General features: G+C 40.3%; 2 long non-coding RNA genes across 2 annotated transcripts; both read left to right on the top strand.

Moving 5' to 3' along the window:
- Window positions 1-3,707: 3,707 nt before the first annotated feature.
- LOC126381511 (uncharacterized) lies at window positions 3,708-5,179 on the top strand. Its single transcript, XR_007568852.1, has 2 exons — window positions 3,708-4,167; window positions 4,258-5,179. It is a non-coding gene; the product is annotated as an uncharacterized LOC126381511 (long non-coding RNA).
- A 6,519-nt stretch (window positions 5,180-11,698) lies between these two features.
- LOC126381513 (uncharacterized) lies at window positions 11,699-12,873 on the top strand. The gene is made up of 2 exons (XR_007568853.1): window positions 11,699-12,158; window positions 12,249-12,873. It is a non-coding gene; the product is annotated as an uncharacterized LOC126381513 (long non-coding RNA).
- The last annotated feature ends 63 nt before the right edge of the window (window positions 12,874-12,936 follow it).

Below are 12,936 nucleotides of genomic sequence, written 5' to 3'. Positions count from 1 at the left end.
GCTATAAACTGATTGCCTGGAAGAAATTGCTGCTTAGCAATAAGGCCGCCAGATTGTACTGCACACACCACACCACACACTCAATTATTTGTATTTTTCGTGTATGTTGTTTTTATTATGTGTTTTGTTTGATTGTAAGTTGTGTGTTACTCCGTGTTTTAAATTATATATTTGTTTTGTATTTGTTACTGTGGTGTCCCTTTATAATAAACGTTTCTTTCTTTCTTTCTTTCTTACTGTATCGTTCGTACGTTTGTGTTTAAAAGTTGTTTTGTATTTTGTGTGCAATGAAGTATATTTGTTTTAAACGCGGAGAGCCTGCATTATGTCGTCTGTTTATGTAAGTACTTACTTAAGTGAGTTTATTCTCAGTTCAGAGATACTGGTGCTAATTCCTGTAAACACCATCTAATTTTATTTTAAGTTATACCCGTCATTTTCTTATCCACCGAAAAGGAAAGGGACGGGTAATCGACAGGCATAAAATGTATGCAACACACGTCACTTATAAGCAGTAATCAGAAACAACCGTCTAAAAATGTTACTTTGGCCAATAATCCAACGGGGTTAAGTAGACAGCACGTCAAACGGATTGCATACCAGCGAGATACCTTTTTGATTCGCCCGGTTTATTCATTCATTTACTCATTCTTCCTAAATTTAAGAGCTGTCAATCATCCGTCCCTTTCCTTTTCGGCGGATAAGAAAATGACAGGTATAACTTAAAATAAAATTAAGTGGTGTCTGCAGGAATCGGGGCCACTTACCGTGTAAAGTTAGTGATGTTTAGAAACCACTTTAAACTTAGCCTCTAGTCTAAGTTTAAAGTAAATAGCAAAAGCAAGTAGCCGTGAGTTGATGTCAATAGAGTGCTGTAGCCTCAGCTAAGTTGGAAATTATTATTTATTTTATTTACTTTACTTAAATCGTTTATTGCAAACTTTACAGCTTATAATAATCTTAATTAAAGTTGCGATGTTGATAACCTGACGATTTGACAGGTCCGGTTTATTACAGAAGCGACTGTCTGTCTGACCTTCCACCCCACGAAGGGAAAACCAGCCCGATACAGGTTAGGTCACATACCTTCGTAAATACATTTCTCGGGAATTTCGGTTTCCTCACGATGTTTTCCTTCACCGCTGAGCACGTGATAATAATTTACCTCTGACTACCCCAATTGAGATACAATAACATTTGGGCGGTCCGCGCTGGGATTCCAACCTGCGACCTTACAGTTAGAGTCAAGAGTTATTCCAACTCGTCTACCACAGTTCATACACTCCATGTTTGTTTGTACAATGCGCAGTAGTGTTTGTATTGTAAAGATCTATAGATCGCAAAGAACCATAGTCCTTTGACTATTAAATATTATTAGGTAAATATTTACTATAAGTACATATAATGCACTTTACTGAAGTGGTAGTCCAGTTGGTAGAACGCTTGCCTATCATTTTGAGGTCGCAAGTTCGAACCCAGCACAGGCCTAAACGAATTGGCAGGCGATTATCGAATTTGTTATCGAATTCATGTTTGGATCATAAATGATTATGGTTTAGGCCTGTGCTGGATTCGAACCTGCGACCTCAAAGCGAGAGGCAAGCGTTCTACCAACTGAGCTACCACGGCTTAACTACTAAAACACGTGTTCATAAGTATTCGCCTTCAGTTCCTGTTATTGATACTTATTAAACATTTTGGCACAAAATTAAATACTTAAGTATTTTAAACAATATAAATAAATATCTGGTTTTTGAATACAGTTTACATAATTAAAGTGCGGTAGAGCCTTGTACTTTCATCTTCACACATCCCTTTCGGGTTGAACAGAAAATGTGTCATTGCCGTAACATTCACCTACTCCACGCCCTGTCACTAAGGGGTTGGCCTTATCGAGACAGGAAGTTGTAGAATCTGTCACAAGGCAAAGATAAAGTAAAGATTTTTATTGTGCATAAATTTAGGTACAGTTATAGACAATGTCCTAATGTCGGGCTGTCCTTTGTTTGGTAAGGACTTTTCAGGCTTGAATCACCTGATTGTCCGAAAAAGTAAGATGATTCCGTGCTTCGGAGGGCACGTTAAGCCCTTGGTCCCGGCTATTAGTCGTAAAAACACCTCCACCAACCCGCAGTGGAGCAGTGTGGTGGAGTATGCTCCATACACCCTCCGGTTGATTGAGGGGAGGCCTGTGCCCAGCAGTGGGACGTATATAGGCTGTTTATGTTGTATAGATAATAGTTGCAAATTACGTCTCACTAAATTTTGCCTTTGCAGGCATATACACATTTTATACAGGCAATGAAATAACATAAGAGAGAGAAAACAATAATAATAATAAAAAAAAAACAAACAGATTAGGAGTATGCAAAGTTAAAAGCAAATATATAAAATATATGTTCGGCTGTAGTAGGAGCTCGGTGGCGCAGCGGTAAACGCGCTCGGTCTGCGATTGTTGAAGTTAAGCAACTTTCGCAAAGGCCGGTCATAGGATGGGTGACCACAAACAAAAAGTTTTCATCTCGAGCTCCTCCGTGCTTCGGAAGGCACGTTAAGCCGTTGGTCCCGGCTGCATTAGCAGTCGTTAATAACCATCAATCCGCACTGGGCCCGCGTGGTGGTTTAAGGCCCGATCTCCCTATCCATCCATAGGGAAGGCCCGTGCCCCAGCAGTGGGGACGTTAATGGGCTGGTGATGATGATGTTCAGCTGTTGGTGTATGTAGTAGATGATGAGAGTGCGGGTTCTACTTGCAAGTACCGGGTGAGAGCCCCCAGCGCTCCCCATTTGTCCGGCCAAGTAGTTAATGCCATCCGCGGCAAACCTACAATAAGTCACGTCAAAAAACATCTACTTCCAAGTACAAAATACCAGTTTGTTCCTTGTCACTATTTAATTATGTTTTATAATGTTTAATAAAATACATCATTAAATCCACCACAGGCTTCGTCAAAAAGGAACTAAAAACAAGAATAAACCATAAATCCTCAAACGTTTCGTCAAAATACAAACCGAAATCAGCAACATGCTTCGTCATTATTCGAATAGCCCGCCCCGGATCATTCCTGGCTCAAACGTACCCATCAAACTGGCAGCATCCCCACGCTGAATTGCCAGAAAGATACGCTGAACCAGAAATGAACCGGAGCGACGGTCTTGCCCCCTTTCCCGCATTTGTTTTATAATTGTTAAAATCCCTCAATCAGCGCTTATAGCTATCGACCTACTAGGGTCGATTAATTCTTTCAAATATTTTTCCTCTCAGACGACGCCCTGAGCCGAGATTCGCATACTGGGCAACCTCAGGCCTGTTGTCTTAAACGTTGTACCAGGTAAGAGCCTTCAGCGCTCCCCATTTGTCCGGCCAAGTAGCTAATGCCATCCATGCCATCTGCGGCAAACCTACAATAAGTCACGTCAAAAAAAAGATAAAAAAAGAAAAGAGGTGTATAAAACAATATTATTCACAAGTGTAGACTTTTATTTTAAATATGACATACAATAATACAAAGGAATAAAAACTCACATTTTATAGTTTGTAACGAAGCATTTCGGACCAACGAGCCTTGTAGCGACATCTAGTGGTTACTGACGTTAACAACGTAATTTTATGATAACACAGATGGCGCTGCAGGGTTATCGATGGGCCCGAATATTTTTGATTATTTTATTTTTTTTCAAAATTTGGTATATTTAATTATCTGCAACATTTATTGAAATTATATTATATTTTATTTAGGTTTCGGATCAAACAAGTCGATCGATTATTGTCGTTGATTCGGCGAATTTATGGTTTGGTAGATTTTTTCTAGTTTGGCAACTTTGTTCGTGGTTCTTGTGTCAGACTGACAGCTGGCTGAGCTGAGAGACAGGTTATGGAAAGTGGGGACGTCGCGAGAGCGCCGGAGACTCCACTGCCGTAACAATAATGTGGGCAAATTAAAAGCCACGATTTATCGGCGACATCAAGAGCCGATGTCTCCATTTATATAAATAACTTAACTGAGATGGTAAGTCCTCGCAATTCTTCGTGCATATTTTTGCACCAACTTTGTGATAACCTCGAGGTCCTTGTTTTCAGCAACATCACTGAAATCCCATCGCCTAAGGTCCAGTGGGTGGGTTTAGGTTTCATCCGAGCGATGCCCAACTATCCCGGATGAACCTGTAAGTTATTTTCTTTGTTTTACACTCGTGAGTTGCATTGCCACGCTGTCAGCTGAACCACATGCTAATCATTGCCATTCCTTGTTGCAGATGGGGTTTTTGTTTTCTTTAAAGTTTTAACGTTTTAATTTTCGAACGTTTTGCAAGTTTTAATCTAAGAAGAAGTTTATGATTGGATCAGATGATTTCAACAATGATTTTGTGAATGAAGATTGCTACTGTTTTCTTCTGCGTTTGCAAGTTATTTCAAGCTTCATTTCGGCGGAGCTTGCCTTGGTTGTTTGCACGTCGAAGCTTTCCTTTGTGCGGCGCGCATGTGGATGTGCCGTGCCTCTCCTTTTGTCAACACACCGGATAAGGCCCGGTGAAGGTCTGCGAGGTTGACCGGTGGACGTGCAGCCCGCCAGCTGCGTAACAGTTGGCCCGCTGCGCCGCCATCGTCCAGCACGCCCTGGCCTGAGCCGGCCTCAACTCATCACCTGTACGGTATTCCGGAACGCCTCAGGTAGGCCTGATAGTCGGAGGTCCTCGAGTAAGTGAGGTGCCTACAGGTGTACGGACAGTGTTTTGAAATATAGTGATATCCCACGGTTGTTACGGAGTGACAATTAACCTGACGGACCAAAGCGCGACCTGTCTCCCTCCATAGGGTTTTTGACCTACCTATGGTTAATGAAATTTGTAGATTTAAAAAATATACATTGTACAAATTCAAGGGGAGTTTTCTTTGTCTCATGCTCACCGGTCTATAACATCTAGCTGTGCCCTTCAGGTAAACACCACTTTATAAATTTTCTGAAACATATCTGTAGTATCATAACACCGATTTCCTCTTTACACTACCTTCCTATAAGGTAGTTAAAAATCTAGTGTTTCAGTGGCGCCCTTCTTGGTGAAATTGTCGCTCTGTACAACCATTTTAGAATATAAGTGGTGTTGGCATAAACTTTAAGAATAAATTTTGTGAAAACAGTGTATTTTTTAATTAAAAAGTGATGGGATTTTGTGTGAATTGTTTGTGTTTATGTTGCATCTTAAGTTAAGTTGTGTTTGTCTTAGTATAAGTAAAGTTATAGGCCTTCTATTGAGACCTAACTTAATCACTTATTTTGTTTTGTGTTTTATTATTTACAATAAGTTTAAACCCAATTTTATAACCTAAATGGTCTAGGGCTTATTGTCATTTTTAGTACTACATTTGTTTATACTTTTTTTTAACCTTGTTTATATAAATTACGGGTTAAAACCAATTTTGAACATTTTTTTGAAGCTTACTAGCAATTTTTTTTGAGTATTGAGCTTTTTGGTAAAAAATAATTTAGTAATAATAAAAAAAAACAATTTCACATTTAAAAACAATTATATATTACTTTCTAGTAAATTTTTTTTCATTTATAATAGGACATTGGTTTGCAATTAAAACTTTGTAACTTAGTTTCATCATCATCTTGACAGGTTGCCGCTGCTTGGCAAACATTTTGCTTATTTGTTTTTATAGAAATAATTATAGAACTGTCTTTCATCATCAACTTTATTGAGTATTCAGTAGTAAATTTCCTTTACCACCTTTACATAATATTGATTGATAACATATTACAACTTGAAAATAAACATTTACTTAATATAAACATAACCTTCAACAAAATTTATTTAAAAACACTGTTGTTTCTTTTATTATTGTGAAAATTAACTACAGGGATATAAAGAATTGATGTTGTGTGATAATTACACTTATTTGGTTTATATTTAATGAAAATTTAGTACATATTTTAGAAAATAAGTTTTGGAGGCAGACGGGTACATTTTGAAACATAAATTTACTTCAGTTTACTTCAAACCACTTTTCAATCTTGAAATTATAACTCTGAAACACAACCATGGATATCCAAACTGTCTATTTACATTCACTGCTCCGTGATGAATTAATATATGAAGTAAGTATTCGTGCAGAAGCACCGGCTGATACTGTTCTCAATTTGAAGAAACAGCTTAGGGAGTTGATCACTGGTTTCTCTCCGGATGAAATAATGGACGATGAACGAAAACCACAGGCAGAATTCCCAATCATCACCGAAAAGCTGAAGGAGCTGCAGGCAAAACTTGATTTAGCAGTGAAGTCTAGGGAACGTCATCACCTTATGCGTGCTAGGGCTTTATATAATCATCTTCATCACCGTCTTGAGCGTGTAGTATGCACGGAGTCTGTCGATAGGGACATACAATTGAAGCTGAATAAAAATCTTATAGCTTGCGGTCACTCATTGGAGAAATTGTTGACAACAAAAAACGTCATCGACTCGGAAGGGGAAAACCGGGTAAAAGGGACAGATGGTTCAGCGATTAATTTAATAAAGTGGAACATTAAATTCGACGGCTGTACGAGTCCACATACGTTCTTGCAGTCAATAAGTGAACGCGCCTCAGCGTTCGGAGTTAGTGACAATGTACTTTTCAAGTCCGCCTTTTGTTTCTTTTCGGACCAAGGTCTTCTATGGTACAGAGGTGTTAAGGAGCAGGTTTCGTCTTGGCAGGAATTGAGTGAGCTTTTAGTCCAAGAATTCGCACCCGTTGATTTTGATTATCGTTTGCTGGGGGAGATTAGAGCTCGCACCCAAGGACAGGATGAACCAACACACATCTATTTTGCAGTCATGAACTGTATGTTTTCACAATTGAAACGACCACTTTCGGATAGTGACAAATTAGAAATTTTGACGCACAATATTAGGCCCGTTTTTAGAGAGCAGTTAGCATTGCACGACATAGCTACGATAGCTGAATTAAAAGAAAAATGCCGAAAAATAGAATCTGCGCGACAAATGACACAGCTCTTTGTCGAACCACCTAAGCAGTCTAGTTTGAACAATGACTTCGTGTACAAAGGCAAAACAAAACCTATTATGCCAGTCAGCGAATCCCCTGATGTTAGGGAAACCGAACAGGTTTCGGTAGTTCAGCCACCAATTCAGGCTCAAACTTTTAGGCAGCGACAACCGCCAAATAATGAAAAGCCTGGTAGTTATAGGACAAAATCTGCTGCTAACAAATCAGAATTTTGCAAAAGATGTAAAGTGTCTACTCACTCAACCGCAAGGTGTAGGGACAAGACAGTCAAATGTTTTAAATGCGGTCATTTAGGGTTTACGGTAAGGTCGTGCCCAAAATGTAACAACCCAAAAAACTAGGTTGCTCGGACAATAACGCCGATCCTCCATCGAAGGTCGAAGATGGGGATTGGAAACAATGGTTACAGGTAGTAACTAATTATTTTAAGCTTAACAACGTAGCTTCCGTTTTGTTCGAGCCCAATGATGATGACGTTCGACCATATTTAAAACTTAATGTCCTGGATTTGACAATTTATGGATTACTGGACTCAGGTGCAGCAATTTCAATTTTAGGAAATGGAGCACAAGAATATTTTAAATCATTAGGTTTTACAGTACAATCTGGCAAAAACATTAATGTTACTGTTGCGGATGGTTCCCAGTGTACCTCTACAGGATTTTTAATGTTGCCCATTACATTTAATGGTGTAACCAAAATATTGAAGTTTTATATAATACCCAGCATTAAGTTAAATGTTATTTTAGGCGTAGACTTTTGGCGGGCATACAATTTAATGCCGAAAATTTTTGAAAGTGTTTCCTACATGAGAGGTCCACAAAAGTTTTTAGAAATGCCGGTCAACTCTATACAAGCTTATGACAGTCTTCCCAATGAACACAAGGAGTTAGCGGAGCTTATGATAACGAAATTTCATGACATTTCTTTTGAGCGCAAGGGTTTAGGTAGGACGCATCTTACACAGCACGTCATCGACACTGGGGTTGCGCCACCGGTCAAGTGTAGACCTTATCCCATGTCACCGGAAAAGCAGAAGGAACTACATAAGGAGTTGGACAAGATGCTGGAGCTGGACGTTGTCGCCCCGAGCGAGAGTCCTTGGAACAATCCAGTCCTTATGGTTCCTAAAGCTGACGGTACATGGCGATTTTGTCTGGACTGCCGGAGGCTCAACTCTGTGACGAAAGGCGATGCTTATGCCATTCCCTACATACCCCAGATATTGGATAGCCTCAAGAATGCCAAGTACATCAGTTCTGTGGATTTTAAATCGAGCTTTTGGCAAATTCCACTCGACCCTAGCTCACAGGAGAAGACTAGTTTCACAGTGCCTGGTAGGGGGTTGTTTAAATTTAAAGTTATGCCATTCGGTCTATGCGGAGCTCCTGCTCGCCAACAACGGCTCATGGACATGTTGTTTGGACATCCTTTCTGCAGTGACGTAACTAAAGGCATGATATTCGTGTACATCGACGACATTATAGTAGTTGCAGAAGATCTAGAAACGCACATACTTCTTTTAAAACGGCTTCACGAAAGAATACAGAGCGCCAATTTAACAATCAACTTTGAGAAGAGCAAATTCTTCCGCAGCTCTTTGAAATATCTGGGATATGTAGTGGATGAGTTTGGACTTAGGACGGATCCCGATAAGGTTCGTGCTGTTCTGGAGTTCCCGGTACCCAAAAGTCCGAAAGAACTAAAAACCTTTTTAGGTGTTTGTTCTTGGTACCGTAGATTTATCAGGAATTTCTCCACCATTGCGGCACCCTTACACGCTCTTACCAGCTCAAAAACTAAATTTATCTGGAACCAGGATGCAGAAAACGCTTTTGTCACTTTAAAAAACAGTTTAGTTTCAGCTCCAATTTTAGCCTGCCCTGATTTTAGTAAACCATTTTCAGTTCACTGCGATGCATCGAATTTTGGCGTAGGAGGTGTGTTAGCGCAGAATATTGATGGCCATGACCGCCCTATCGCTTATATCAGCAGATCCCTTAACAAAAACGAACGTAACTATAGTGCTACCGAAAGGGAGGCGTTAGCAGTTGTGTACGCGGTTGAAAAATTTGAACCATATTTGGGTAGTAGACCATTCACCGTCGTAACAGATCACGCTTCGCTTAGGTGGTTCATGAATTTAGAGAATCCTACGGGACGTTTAGCTCGTTGGGGTTGTAGGTTATCCCAATTTAATTTTACAATCGAGCATAGGAAAGGGAAGGATAATGTCGTCCCTGATGCCCTCTCACGATTGCTGCATGTGGATGCCATCGATGCTCCAAATGCAGGAACCGGTGATGAGTGGTATGATAAGGTTTTCTCTGGTTGTACGGCTTATCCCAAAAATTATCCCAATTATCGCGTCGAAAATGGTACTCTTCTACGATACAGCAAGGGTAAGTATGCCTTGACTCAGGAGTTTGATTGGAAGATTGTTGTGCCAAAGTCAAACCGTCTGCAGGTCATGTCCGAAAACCACGAACCACCGACCTCGGCACACCTCGGAGTGTTTAAAACGCACCGTAGGTTGTGTTTGAGGTATTTCTGGCCAGGAATGTACCGCGACGTGCTTGATTTTGTCAACAAATGTCGTATTTGTTCCGCTTATAAGCACAGGACCAAACTCACTCCTGGGACCATGGGTCAGCCTAAGCAATGCTATAGGCCGTTTCAAGCTATATCCGTAGATTTGGTAGGACCTCTTCCACGATCACGTTCGGGTTACATGCACCTTTTAGTAGTAACATGCTGTTTTTCAAAGTACACCATGTTATTTCCACTTCGTCGAGCGACTAGTGCTGCAGTAGCTAAAAACTTTGAGAATTATGTGCTTCTAGCTCACGGGATTCCTGAAACCGTAATTACCGACAATGGGGTTCAATTCACGGGATCAGAATTCAGTGGCCTTCTCAAGAAGTACAATATTCCACGAGTTCACTACGGGCCTAGGTACACGCCACAGATTAACATGGTGGAAAGGTACAACAAAACAGTCATGACAGCTGTTTCGTCTTATGTAGCTGACGACCATAGGACATGGGATCTCCATTTATTTAAGGTGCAATTTGCATTAAATAGTGCGGTGAACGAAACCACTGGGTTTAGTCCATTCTTTTTAGTCCATGGCCGGGAACCAATTATAAACGGTTCTTTTTATAAAAACGACGATAGGGAATATGACGTCTCTATGCCAAGGGACGAGTATGCGGGTGAATTTGGGGTCCTTCGGGATATTTTTCAAAAGGTTCGGGTTAATATCGAGAAGGCTCACGCGACGAACGCAAAGTACTACAACCTGCGACGCCGTAACGTCAATACTTTGCGCGAAGGGCAAGTAGTGTGGCGAAAAACGTACGTACAGAGTGACGCCGCTAATTTTAAAGCCTCGAAACTTGCCCCAAAATATGAGCAGTGCGTAATTAAAAAGGTTTTATCGCCCTTGGTGTACGATTTGGTATCATTTGGTGGCAAGAACTTAGGTTCTTGGCATATAAAAGATTTAAAAATTTAATTTCCAAATTGCCCTGTGTTCCCCTAGTCATATTTTTTAAAAAACATTTTCCGGTTTGGATCATTGTTATAGGCTCAATTTAAATTTACATTTATAAAGAAAGCTACAGATTTTTTCTTATTCATAATTAGCTTTCAGAACATTTTGTTTTTAGAAATATAAAACTTTGGTGTGTTTACTTGTGTCGTAAGTGGCCTAGTAACAACCTTTTTATAACAAACACGTTTTTATGTAGTTAAAGACTATTAATTAAGTCTTTTGATTTTAAAATAACTACATTTAACATTAAATGATTTATGTTGTTTATGTTTAATGTTTTTTTTTTTTAGTGTGTTTATGGTGCGCTAATAAGGCCCATACACACTAGCGTCTGCAACGCAGCGTTTTTATGAACGCTCAACTTAGCGTTTCATATTTTTATGATTTTATGGGCGGTTATAGCCAACTATTTAATATAGTTTTTTACGTTGCTCGTGTCAACATTTTTTTTTAGGCATTATAGTAGCCATTTGTTAGGAATTAATTTTTAGATAGGGAACCTTATTAGGTTACTCTTTGTTTTTTTTTTCCCTTTTCGACGGAGCGGGTAGTGACTCCTTAAATAAGCCTCTAACAACTGTTGTTTTGTTTTTTTGTCTTTGTCTTTAGAATTGGGATATCGAGTGACACTATGAGAGTCGTCAGCTCAACAGGGTTATGAATGTGGGTAACACCCAGTGAAATGGATACTGGGTGCTACTTTATGAAAGAAGTGAAAGGTGATCAATGAATGGTGAAGAATAACAGGTCGGGGTAATTGTTGTGCTTAGGGTTGTGCTGTTTAGATGTTGGTGTTTGTGCTTCGTTACGTTTTTTTTATGAATTGTTTTGTCGTCTTGTTTTGTCGTCTCGTCTTTAGAGACAGTTTTTTAATTTAGACTGGTTGTGCGCTCCAGGCTCTATGGCTGAGGGCAGCCGTGTTTCTCACCCAGTTCGAAACCTCTCGTGGGTAGGGGGGTATTGTAACGAAGCATTTCGGACCAACGAGCCTTGTAGCGACATCTAGTGGTTACTGACGTTAACAACGTAATTTTATGATAACACAGATGGCGCTGCAGGGTTATCGATGGGCCCGAATATTTTTGATTATTTTATTTTTTTTCAAAATTTGGTATATTTAATTATCTGCAACATTTATTGAAATTATATTATATTTTATTTAGGTTTCGGATCAAACAAGTCGATCGATTATTGTCGTTGATTCGGCGAATTTATGGTTTGGTAGATTTTTTCTAGTTTGGCAACTTTGTTCGTGGTTCTTGTGTCAGACTGACAGCTGGCTGAGCTGAGAGACAGGTTATGGAAAGTGGGGACGTCGCGAGAGCGCCGGAGACTCCACTGCCGTAACAATAATGTGGGCAAATTAAAAGCCACGATTTATCGGCGACATCAAGAGCCGATGTCTCCATTTATATAAATAACTTAACTGAGATGGTAAGTCCTCGCAATTCTTCGTGCATATTTTTGCACCAACTTTGTGATAACCTCGAGGTCCTTGTTTTCAGCAACATCACTGAAATCCCATCGCCTAAGGTCCAGTGGGTGGGTTTAGGTTTCATCCGAGCGATGCCCAACTATCCCGGATGAACCTGTAAGTTATTTTCTTTGTTTTACACTCGTGAGTTGCATTGCCACGCTGTCAGCTGAACCACATGCTAATCATTGCCATTCCTTGTTGCAGATGGGGTTTTTGTTTTCTTTAAAGTTTTAACGTTTTAATTTTCGAACGTTTTGCAAGTTTTAATCTAAGAAGAAGTTTATGATTGGATCAGATGATTTCAACAATGATTTTGTGAATGAAGATTGCTACTGTTTTCTTCTGCGTTTGCAAGTTATTTCAAGCTTCATTTCGGCGGAGCTTGCCTTGGTTGTTTGCACGTCGAAGCTTTCCTTTGTGCGGCGCGCATGTGGATGTGCCGTGCCTCTCCTTTTGTCAACACACCGGATAAGGCCCGGTGAAGGTCTGCGAGGTTGACCGGTGGACGTGCAGCCCGCCAGCTGCGTAACAGTTGGCCCGCTGCGCCGCCATCGTCCAGCACGCCCTGGCCTGAGCCGGCCTCAACTCATCACCTGTACGGTATTCCGGAACGCCTCAGGTAGGCCTGATAGTCGGAGGTCCTCGAGTAAGTGAGGTGCCTACAGGTGTACGGACAGTGTTTTGAAATATAGTGATATCCCACGGTTGTTACGGAGTGACAATTAACCTGACGGACCAAAGCGCGACCTGTCTCCCTCCATAGGGTTTTTGACCTACCTATGGTTAATGAAATTTGTAGATTTAAAAAATATACATTGTACAAATTCAAGGGGAGTTTTCTTTGTCTCATGCTCACCGGTCTATAACATCTAGCTGTGCCCTTCAGGTAAAC

This window comes from Pectinophora gossypiella, unplaced genomic scaffold (genome assembly GCF_024362695.1).
Source record: "Pectinophora gossypiella unplaced genomic scaffold, ilPecGoss1.1 Pgos_58, whole genome shotgun sequence".
Taxonomy (NCBI): Eukaryota; Metazoa; Arthropoda; class Insecta; order Lepidoptera; family Gelechiidae; genus Pectinophora; species Pectinophora gossypiella.
Note: the sequence above shows the minus strand (reverse complement) of the source record. Positions and strands in the feature narration are given on the sequence as shown.